This window comes from Humulus lupulus, chromosome 7 (assembly GCF_963169125.1).
Source record: "Humulus lupulus chromosome 7, drHumLupu1.1, whole genome shotgun sequence".
In the NCBI taxonomy this organism is placed as follows: Eukaryota; Viridiplantae; Streptophyta; class Magnoliopsida; order Rosales; family Cannabaceae; genus Humulus; species Humulus lupulus.
The window spans coordinates 2,338,255-2,350,983 of NC_084799.1; positions in this window are offsets into that span (position 1 = coordinate 2,338,255).

The window sequence follows — 12,729 nt, forward strand, 5'->3', positions numbered from 1 at the left end:
TCATATTATAGAAATCGAACATTTCTGAAAGGGGTACCCCATTGGTGAATTTGAGATTTCACTAATTTCTCTTAAATGTATTACACTCGTGTTCAACTAGTTCGATATTTTTCCACAACATATCTCATGGGTAAATGCTTCTATTGGAGTTGAAACGGATCCTTAAGTCCACGTTTGAAAAAAAATTTCCCCTTTTCGATGGCAATTTTCGCAGATTTAGAGAAGAAAAGAGATTTTAGGGCAGATTTATTAATTAAGAAAAATTGGTGTCTAAATCAATAAATAAGTTTAAATTAAGGTTCAAATTATAAATAATTAATTAGATAAAGGAATTAAATAATTATTTAATTAATTCATTAATAGAAAAGAATACAGGCATTTATTTTAAGTAAAATGGACTTATAATTAAATGGAAAAATTTCACGGGCCTAAAGCCCATGAGAATTTCGACATAATGGCTTATATTATCTATGATTTTATTGATTTTTTAATTAAAATAAATGACCTAATTGAGCCTATAAAATGAATGCTAAGTGAGAGTTGAAATCAGATTTTTGAATCACTTGTTTTTTTGAGAAGATCAGAATATCTATTCTTAATGCTCTAGATTTTAGATTCTCTGTAAAACATAAGTCCTTTTTCTAAGCCTCAATATTCTCTTCTATTCTTCTTCTCTTTGTATCTATCTCATGTGTTGAGAATTGTCCACACTAGTCTAGGTGGTTCTAATGATACTTTGGAAGGCTGTGAAGAAAATTGAAGATCAGTTCAGTTTCTTGGTCATACCCTGGGACAAAAAGGATTCAAGGGTTAGAGAAACTGAAGGAATGACTAATACATTCCGCTGCGTATAATGTAAGTGTTCTTATCATTATCTCTGTTTAAATTCAATTGTAGAAACATGTTCTAGGTTGTCTTATATTAATGTGTTTATTATATGATTTACATGAAAATAATTAAGATCCTGTGTAAGTTTTCCCAACAACATCTCCAATAAAGGGAGGTCCCACCCTCCTAGTGTCCCTTTTGGCCTCGCTCTCGCGTCAAATCTTGTTTTCAGTGCCTCAGCAGTAAGGACCTTCTCCACTACCTGAGCATAAGTTATCACTCCAGCAACTGAAGTAATTTTAACATCCTGGGTTATCATAATGTTTAGCCTTCAAACAAATCTCTCCTTTCTTATCACATTAGTTGGCACCAAGTCTGCAGCATACTTGGCCAACCTATCAAATTTTAGAGCGTACCTTGTAACATTCATGGTGCCCTACACCAGATTCCTGAACTCATTAGCCTTTGCAGCTCTGACTGCATCGTTATAGTATTTCTCATTAAATAGTTCTTTGAATTCCTCCTAGCTTAGGGTTTTTACATCTCTGGTCTGGGATACCACTTCCCACCAAATTCAAGCATCCTCCTGAAACATGAATGTGGCACAGGCCACTCTGTCATTACCTGCCACCCCTATAAAGTCCAGGATGGAGGTGGTCATACCCATCCACTACTTAGCTCTCAACGGATCTGGCCCTTCCTCAAAGGCAGGGGGCGCTGTTTCCTAAAGCGCTCATAGCGAGCCTCCCACCTATTTTCAGCCCCTAACTGTTGCTATAATACTGGTGCCACAACAGGCAACTAGTGCAGTGTTCCCAGCTGAAACCTGCTGCTGTCTCAACAGGCGGATTTCTTCTTCCTGCCTTTATATCCTAGCTTTCATACTAGCAAGCACCTATTGCCAGTTCTTAGGAGCTGGTGGAGGGTTCTGACCCTGATTGTTGTCTCTGACCTGACTTCCAGTGCCGACTAGTTCATTTGATTGCCCTGGAAGCATACTTCCAAGTCTATATCTACAATCAATGACTCGACACATTAAGTAACAATAACGGTGGCCACACCACTCCCACGATCCAAGACCGGACAACTAAGCATACACATGCAATAACAGTGCTAATAAGCAGTCAATAGCTTTCACATATAACAATCATGCTAATAAGCAAGTTAGTTTGTATTCATGCTCAATCATGGGTCTAATAAGCACATTTTTCAATATTCATAACACCAATAGTGCTAATAAGCACATTTCTTATCAAACACATAACAACCAAGGTCAGACCCTATCAGTATAACTCATGCTTCCTAATCAAGCATGCAAATAATACATTCATATATCAAATAGGCAAGTAAACACAATTTAACATAAATAGTTACTGAACCCTGAGTCGAGCTTGTCTTCAGCGGTGAGTGTACATGCCTAGCTAATCTTCAGGAACCTTTAAACTTAAACCGCTTTGATACCAAGTTGTAATGTCCTCCTAATCCAAGATCGTTACATTGTGTAATTTAAATAGTGCTTAACTCGCTAAACAAGTCATTTGGACTTAAACCATGTAATTAAAACTAACCACATGTTTAGGTACTAAAAATTTTGGTCAAAAGTCAACCATTTCATTAAAAGAGTTTGACTTCAATACATGGGATCCCAACATAGTTTAAAACAGTTACAAACCCAAAAATGTATACAAAAGCTGACCTAGGCGGCAAATCAAGGTCCAACCCTAGTTCGAACTGCTTACCTTGGCCCTGGCGGATGAGCAGACCGCATATGTAAAATGATTACAAACCCAAAAATGTATACAAAAGACGACCTAGGCAAAAAATCAGGGTCCAACCCTAGTTCCAACTACTCACCTCGGCCATGGCAGACGAGTAGGTCGCATATGTACATTCTGCCCCTGAAGCTCTTCAACTCATGGCTGGTCCAACTTTTGTTTTCCTTTACCTACACCATTTAGCACCCGTGAGCCGAGGCTCTGCAAGAATACATAATCATGCTTATAAGGAGTACATTATCATATTATAGATTCATAATCAGCATGCCTAGCAGTAATAACCCTACTCATGCATGCAATTAATCCAGATAAGTGACTATAGAGTCACACTAGGGCCTATTGCCCAATGTCTCAGATAACCAGCCTTAGAGTTGGCCAAGCAGGTCTGATGCTTAACATTCCAGATGAACATAGGGGCGTTCAAGCGTATATCTCACTTTCGGGTTGGCTTAATCCTATCGACCAACGTTTAGTACGCTATTGTCACCCTCGACTTATCAGCTGAGTCCCTCAACCTTCAACTGATAAGTCGATTCTATTAACTTTTGATTGATAAGTTGCGTCTATTGACCTTCAAATGATAAGTCGAGTCTATTAACCTTTGACTGATAAGTCGAGTCTATTAACCTTTGACTGATAAGTCGAGTCTTTTAACCTTTGACTGATAAGTCGATTCTTTAATCTTCAACTGATAAGTCGAGTATTTTAACCTTCGATTGATAAGTCGAGTCTATTAACTTTCGACTGATAAGTCGAGTCTATTAACCTTCGACTGATAAGTTGAGTATATTAACCTTCGACTGATAAGTTGAGTCTTTTAACCTTCCACTGATAAGTCGAGTCTTTAACATTCGACTGATAAGTTGAGTCTTTTAACCTTCGACTAATAAGTAGAGTCTTTAACCTTCGACTGATAAGTTGAGTCTTTTAACCTTCGGTTGATAAGTCGAGTCTTTAACCTTTGACTAATAATTCGAGTCTTTTAACCTTCAAATGATAAGTCAAGTCTTTTAACCTTCGACTGCTAAGTCAAGTCTTTTGAAACAGATATGTTCTTGACTATTAAGCCAAGCTCTTCATCATATAACACAGATGAATCCTCAACTTATAAGCTGAGCTTCCCAATCAGATATACAGACAAGCAGTTAGTACATAACACAGGTAAATACAGCGCATTTAACATGTTTAATAAAACATTCTCAACATAGTAATAATCCTGTACTATAACCAGATCGAGCCCTAAACGCATACTGGGTGCAGTTTTCTTACCTCTAGTCCAAGCATGAGTTAGTTAACCACGACCCTCGAGTACGATCCTGTTTCAATCCATAGCTGTACTCTAGTCACAACCATAATAAATGATATTCATAACTATCGAGTAAATAAAGACCTCCGGATTGAGTCCTAGCCTCCGGGATCTTGAATTATACTAAACCTGGTCGTAGAATCATTCCCAAGCCCTTATGTTTGAGTTCTCGCCACTCAAAACCTACTTTGGCCAATATTCCTATTTTGAGTTGCGGTGCCCCTCATAAGTGCCGCGACTCTCCACAAGTCAGAGAGCCTAGCCTCTCCTTATTCTAGACACGGGCTGCGCGCGATGGCGATTCAGGGAGTCGCCCAGGCTCCTGGGTTCATGAGGGTTGCGGCGCCCCAAGAACAGGGCCGCGACGCGACCCCATGAACCCAGTTTTCTCAAAGCTAAATCCTCCAAATCTCACCCCAAAACAGTACCAAACCCATAATTCAATCCAAAAACATCATCAATACATCCCAGGCAGCAAAACCCAACTCACAAATGGATCAAAACTCACCATAACCATAAAATTCAATCAAGCTTAAGAAACTTTTAAAACAACAAAAACTCAGAAGTTTAGGAGATCGAATTACCACTGATAAATCTGTTTCCAACTAAATTCCCAGGCTATCAAGCTTATAATCTTCCCTAGAATCAATATGACTCTAACCTTGCTTAAACCCGAGCTCTACTCAAGCTTCCTTCGAAAATGCTAACGAGCATGAAGAGTGAACGGGAGAGAGAGAACGAGAGTGAGACTACTTGAGTGTTTTTTTTTTCCGAGTTAATGAACTCAGCCGAACACTTATATACGAATGATCCTAAATGACCAAAATATCCCCACTCAACCTGTTTTCCTCTCAACACCCCGTAAGGGCAAACATGTCATTTTTACTCTCTAATCCTGCTCTATACCCAAATTTCCTCAAATAAATCTGCTAAACCCGGAATATTGCTATTTCTCCCAAAATATGACTCACGCTATAATGAGTCCCGATGGCTATCTAGATCACCCAAAATACCCGTTAGCTCGCCCCGAGCTAAGTATTTCTCCCCGTTGTGACTAAACCACTACTTGCTCCCTAGGATTGTTTCGTGCCGAATAACTCAAACATATCCACAAAATAATTTGGCCCTAATCAATATGTACACATATGGAGAGATTAAGGTTGTTGGTCATGCTGGGAAGTTTCACTATTCTCAGCTGTATAACAGCTCACTTTGCCAGCAGCAAGTTGGCTATCACAAAGCTATCTGGTGCAGGCTGTCATTGCCTAAACATCAGTTTGTGATGTGGCAAACTGTCAATGCTTATCTTTTAACTTGTGATAACTTGGTCCGGTTCAAAGTGATGCTTGATTCTCAGCTGTGTCCAGTCTGTGGAGTGGTTAATGAGTCCCATGGCCACTTGTTTTTTTATTGCTATCTGTCTAGGCAAGTTCTCATATTAATTTTTAGCTGGCTGGGGTTTCAAACTTGGCCAATTGACTTTCCTAGCTGGCTGGTTTAGCTAGCTAACAGGCGGTTTGGTGTGATAGCAGACATCATATTCTCGGTGCTAGCAGCTGTGGTGTATGGAATTTGGAGGAACCAAAATCGGTGTGTTTTTGACAGTTTGTTCTTAGACAACAAACAACATAACTACTAATATAAAAGGCAGGATGAAGTATAGGTTTTTCGTTGTAAATAATAGGAAACTCTTAGCCCATGAGCAAAGGTTTTTAGAGAGATTAACCATGTAATTTTTGTTTATGGGTTTGGTTGTTTCTTTTAGCTTGCGTTGGAGGATTTCCCTTTTGGTTTTGGTTGTAGTTTTGACTGGTGTAATGACCCACTACTCTAGACTTTTGGACCATTAATGAAACTATGCATACAAATCCTTAACAAAAACTTACATTTGCGAAAATACCATATCTTTATTGGAAACTTATAAAAACCAATGTTAAAACTTACATAAATTTAAGTTAGGATATGGGTACCCATTGTCTTTAAAACAAAACATAGCTTAAAGTGAAAAGGAGTTACATAGAAAGTGCGGAAAAATACATGTAAAACCATAAAAAGGTAAAACAAGACTACATCCTCGAAAGATCGAACTCTCGACTCCTTGAATCCATTCACCATCGATACACATCCTCTAAGCGTCACGAATCTTTCCACCTCTAAAGCTTATTTCCTGCACATAAACAGAAAGGAATGAGCCTAATGCCCAGCAAGGAAAAATCTAACACTTAATCATATACATAATTTCATAAGAAACATAAAGACTTAACATAATACATGTAACATACACTTATTATAATGGCCATTATTACTTGGGGTCCCATAGACTAAACAAGCATATGCCCATGGAATTAGTGGGGTCCTACTAGCTAAGTAGGTCATATGCCCATAACCCATTTGGGGTCTTGTTAGTCATATGGGTCATATGCCCAAGCCTACAAACATATACACATATCATAACACTTTTAATAACATAAAACATATAGATAACATAAGCACATAACATATTGATTCTAGCCTATTTTCCTTACCAAAGTTACCGGGATATAATGGACTGATTTGGGACTTTTTGGAACACTCCTAAAACCATAATGAACAAGAGTGAGTCTAAAGAAAGGAGATGAAATGAAAGAGAATAGGAAGACTAAACCATTAAAAGAAAATATGCTTACCACAACTTAAGTGCTTAAGAACTTGGATTCCCTAACCAAAATAAGAATGAGGTTAGGAAATTGAGTAAAAGACTAAGAGAAAGGAAACATAATACAGAAAGGAACTAGAGTTTTGGTTACCTCAATGATTTGCAAGATCAATCTAACCTCCACCGAAATACTATAGAACTCACTTCCCAAAGTGTTTGATAAGCTTATGATGTTTAAGCTTATAGTTTTTCCCAAACCAAGTGTTTACACTCTCACACTCACTTAACACTAGCAGCTTCTGAACTTAGAGCAAATGGTGAATAATGGCTGGGTACTAGGTCCTATTTATAGAGTTTGGGAATGAAAGTATCTTGATTTTACTTGAATAAAAATAATGGCTTTTTAGGTGAAAATCATTTGAATAATCGTTCAGCAGAGGCTGAAGACTCGTTCAGAAGATGCTGGACTGTTGAAGAAGTTTGAATGGCTGAAAGGAAAAGAATTCAAAAACAATTGAACATGTGCTGAAAGAGGCGATATATCGCCCCCTGTAGGCGATATATCGCCTGGGCCAGTATGCCCGAGGCGACCGTGTATCGTTTCGTGTTTTTCGTATATACGTGCTGCGACATATCGCCCCCTATAGCTGCGATATATCGGCACTCGCTGAATATTTAAACACGAAATTACACATTTTTAGCTAAGTTTGAATGGAGTAAACAGCCTTGACTAAGCCCTCAACGTATTCAAAGCTGCTGACTGACCCTATAACATTCAAACTTTACTCCTTATTAAATTTAATCCTCAAAAATACTTAATCCTTAATTACCATTCATAACATGTGCTTAAAATCCTATTGGTTGATATCTAAACCTTATAGTATAATAAATATAATCCTTAATATCAGTCACTTTAATCAAACCTTAGGTTATACTTAATATTCTTAAACTATAGATTAAACTTAGAAAATCTATAAGTACTATTATGAGTGTCCAAATAATTCCCGGTCTGAACCAAAAATCCATAGTAACAAAGATAATGCTATAAATACTATCATACTATTATCTATCTTAGCTAAGTAAAGTTCTTGGACTCTACAATTGGTTTGTTCATTGTTTGATTTGCTAGCAGATTAATGAAGTATCATTCTTCTTGATCAAAAAAAAGAAAGAAACGGGCCCACATGCATGCTTAATACACCTAAACATGCCAATATAGTCATATTATAATATAACTCACATAATTCATATAATCATATATAATAAGCTATATACTAATATAACACATGCAATTCACATAAATATTTCAATATTTCATTTTTGGACCCATAATCAAGGCACTAAGCTTTATTAAGAATTTTTCGACGTTACAATAATTAATTTTTATTTCTATACTATTCAATAGTTCAAATTTAGGATTTAAAAAAAAACATTGATAAGCCTTAAATGTTGTCTTATGTATAGGCTTTTTTTTTAATGGCTTGAGATTGGTATTTAAGGATTACTAGGTTGATAGATTTGTAATATATATTGAGTACTCCATTCAACAAGTAATTTTTTGTTTTCATTTCGATTACTCTTTTGAAAAATATTAGAATGTTTATGTGCTTTTATACATGGCAAATGCTATACATTTCCATAGCTTTTATATTATGAATCTCAGAATAATTGATAACTTTGTTTCAATTTTTGACTAGAAAAAAAGTAATAATAAAAAGAGAGATTGACTATTCAAAAATTCATATTAGAAAAGAAAAACCAAAAAATTATCGAAGAAGGTATGACAAAGTGAAAGGTTTATGTTTGAAATGTTATGGGAGAAACCAATATTTTTTTTTAAATAATATAATATATATATGTAGACACCAATGAACTAGACTAAATACAAAGAGAGTTAATTAATCAAAGTATACATAACAAATAATTTTAAGCTATGATATCTTTAAAATTTTAAAAATGATATCAAATTTTCCTATAAATTAAATAAAAAATTTAAAGAACTCATACTTATTTCAAACTTCCTCTTTGTGATTGCAGATCTACTTAGGTTCGTATTAAGCTAATACGTTATTATTAGTCGATTCTTGAGGCTACTTTAGAAAATTTTCATATTGATATTGTTTATTTTTAATAAGAGTATCTTACATAAAAAAAAGTGCGGGAACATTGACTCAATTATAAGAACATACTCAATCTACCTGTTGCCAATTAACTTTAAGAATGTTACACAAATAGATCTTAACATGGTATCAGAGCTCAATAACTTCAACAAACATAAGCTCTTTACTGTATAATATAATGAATTGCTCAAGATCTAGTTATAACAAAAAAAGAAGATATTATTTACATTTTGTTATTGCATCAAGGGTATAAATAATCTTTATATCTCATAACTAATTCATTACTAAAAAAAATAATTATTGATGCTCTTAGATGTTGGTAAAAAACTTTTATGACATCAATAAATATGTTCTCATTATAAAATGTGTTAAAATTGAGAGTCAATAAAAAATTATTTTTGTAAATACAGACATTTTAAGAGCTTTTCGATAAAGCCTTGTAAAATTGTTCTCAAGTTAAAAACAATTATATTGAGTATTGGCACTATTTCTTAGTTGCATATACATTGACACATTTTTCTGGCACTGATGATGAAAAGTATAGATGAAAACTACATATTTTGTAGTTCAATTATAATAATAAAAAAAAATAACTTTACTAAAATGAAGTAAAATTTCCCAATAAGCAATTTTAGAAAAACAAAATATGAAGAATTAAACTTTAAATTATTTAATGAAAAAAATGAATATTATAATATAACACATAAAAAAGACAAACACAATATACTATAGAAAAAAAATCTAAAGTCAAATTTTTAGTTGTAGAGTCAAATCTTTTAGTTATTCATAAAACAATTCAAAAAAGGAATAATAAAATTAGAAGAATAAATAAGGCTAAACATTAATTATTTTGACGTTACAATATAACGTAAAATTTCACATAGTTTCTATTTCTGACATACAATATTTCTCCTTTTGCGAAAAAATAATAAGTATGTTACCATTTAAAGATGAATAAATAATGTTTAAATACATCTATAGTTTATAAAAATTAAAAATCTTGCCATGGTAGAATTGTATTTTAACTTTATTTTTTGTCAACCAAAAATAATTACTACCTAACAAATGATTATAGAAAGGTTACCAAAGGAAAAAAAATAGAATAGGATATTTTATCTGTCATCCTTATCAACATCTATATGTGGCGTGGTAGCAACCCTCAAACCTATTCCATAGAGATAAATTCTTAGCCGTATGATTGATTTACAAAAGAGTAATAATATGTGCACCTAAAATATATACTCAAACATTACACACAGTGACGTGACAGTTTAACCTAGCCAATCACATTTATAAAATTGAGACCCACTATTTTAAAAAACAGTGACATGTCATTGTGTGTAATATTTTAGTGCTATTTTGAATGCACATATCATTACTCTTTACAAAATGGGCCAATCATAAAATCCATTCTTATATTGATATCTTGACCATTGATTCCCATATGAACAAGCACAAAGAATGGTGAGTGTTTTAACATAAATATAAATTAGAGGCAATTCTAGTCATATAAACTTAATGGTATGGAAATCCTTTTAACATAAATTATGTTTTTTTAATATACATTTTTTTCCCTTAAAAAGCTTACCCTTATACCTTCCCTTACACTATAAATATAAAGCCTCTCTCCTTCATACAAGACACAAAAACAAAGGTAATTTGTGGGAGAGCCATTTGAAAACAAGAGTGAGGTAAGGCAATAGCTATCTTCTATACAAGTCTTCTCTAGTTTTTTTTTTTCTAAAGCTCTTTTCAATATTTTTTATTTTATTTTTGGGTTTTATTGAAAGATCTTTGGCAGATAGTTCATCTTGTACTTGAGATCTTTGCAAGACAATAATCTTTTTTTTTCTTCTCTTTTGCAGGGTGAAAAAGATATTTTTTTTTATTAAAAAAAATACAATTTTTTCCTTTCTCAAAGGACAGTACTTTTTTGTACAATACTGAATCCCAAAAGATCAAAAGGAGTGAGATCTAGAAGAGAACTATTTTTTTGGTATAAATATCCTCTTTCTCTTAATTTTCACCAACCCATCTCCATATATTATTTTACTCATCTCTCTTTGAGATTGTTTTATTTTTCCATGGAGAAGGATTGTATTATTTTACTCATATGTGTTTCACTAATGGTGGTGTGTGCTTTGGAAGATGGCTTATCTTGTACTTGAAATCTTTACAAGACAATAACATCTTTTTTCTCCTCTTTTGGGTATAGATATTTTCTTTATTAAAAAAATACAACTTTTTTCTTTTCTCACAAGGACAGTACTTTTTGTACAATAGTGAATCCCAAAAGATCAAAATGAGTGAGATCTATAAAAGAACTGTTTTTTGGGTATAGATATTCCCTTTCACTCACTTTTCACCAACCCATCTTCATATTAATTTATTATTATTTTACTCTTCTCCTATTGAGATTGTTTTTATTTTTCCATGGAGCAAGATTGGATTTTTCATATACAATAAGGTTGATGTGTTTTGTTGTCATATTTTTTTAGGGACTGTTTGGGTGTTTTACATTATCGATTACTTATCATCATTCTTATATTTGTGTCATTATTTTATCAAAGGATCCATATAAAATATATCCAAAGCTAGCGATAAATCAAAGATTTGATCGGTATACAAATAATCGATATAAATAAAAAAAATGGATCAACAAACCAAACAGTACTATTATTTCTTCAAAGCTTATCTTTTTTTTTTTATAATATTATCTTATATACATATGTACATTTTTATATGGATAATATTGGATTGAACTTATAGACAAAACACATGTAATCGTGTGTCTTTATTTGTTTACATATGTAGTTTGCGTCAGCTTTACAGGTCATTTCTGTTTCATCTCATCAAGTATATATGAATTTTTCGGTTTCAAAATTATTGTTATTATTCTCTCACGGAGAAATTTGTGAAAATGACATATTATTAAGTAGATTTGTAGTCTGATATACTTTTGAATTTTTTTTGCAAAATGACCTCTGTCTAAAATTCGATCAGTTGTCTAAATTTTTCGACCAGTTGTCTAGAATTTTCGACCGATACTTTATTTGAATTTTTCGACCACTTATCTAAATTTTCGACTAGCTGTCTAAATTATGAAAGATCATTTTGCAAAAAATTATTAAAACTCAACTAAAGCACAAAATAACTTTAAAAAATAAATTATTTTTCCAGAAGACCCTATCGAAACACCCAACAAACACATATTGTCTTCTTTTCATTTTTTTAAAGCATTTAATTATATTATGCACTTATATTTGCTTGTACATATCATCAAATAAAAATATTTATATTTTGTGAAAAATTTGGCAGATCTATATCGATCAACATATCATCGTAGTTATGGATAATCATCATGATTATGAATTCTGCTTAAAGCAATTTGAGATGGTCCAAAAGGGGATGGGAATGGGCATGGGTGCCTATAATCTTGGCCATAGCAAAGAAGACATTAATGGCTCTGTGGACCTTACTCTCCAATTAGGCTTATCAACTTATCACAAGAACCAAAACAATAATCTCAATATTATCTCCCAAACCCAATTGATTCCAACTCTAAATAATATTCTTCCTCAATCACAACCACAACAACAACAACAAACCCCATATTTTAACTATATCGAATATGTCTCTGGTGCTCTTAATTTTGATCAGGTATGTACTCTCTCTTTTCTATATATATATATATATATATATTTATATTGTTTATATATATAGGAGAATTCTGTATAGATGCTTCACTTTAAGTCTTATCAGTGGGGCTCTCAGTGTTCTCGACCCGTGAACAGTTTTCGGTACGATTTTTTTATGACTGTGTATATTGTAACTATTTAGAGCATCCTGCAAATTTTCAGAAAATTCCGAATAGTTTACAATACCGAAAACTAAGTTCAAACATGTTGTTGCACGCGTGACTAATTTTTTTCATACGCGTGGAAGCAACATATTTGAACCTAGTTTTCAGTACTGTAAACTATTCGGAATTTTCTGAAAATTTACAGGATGCCCTAAATAGTTACAATATGCACGGTCATAAAAAAAAATCGCGCCGAAAACTTT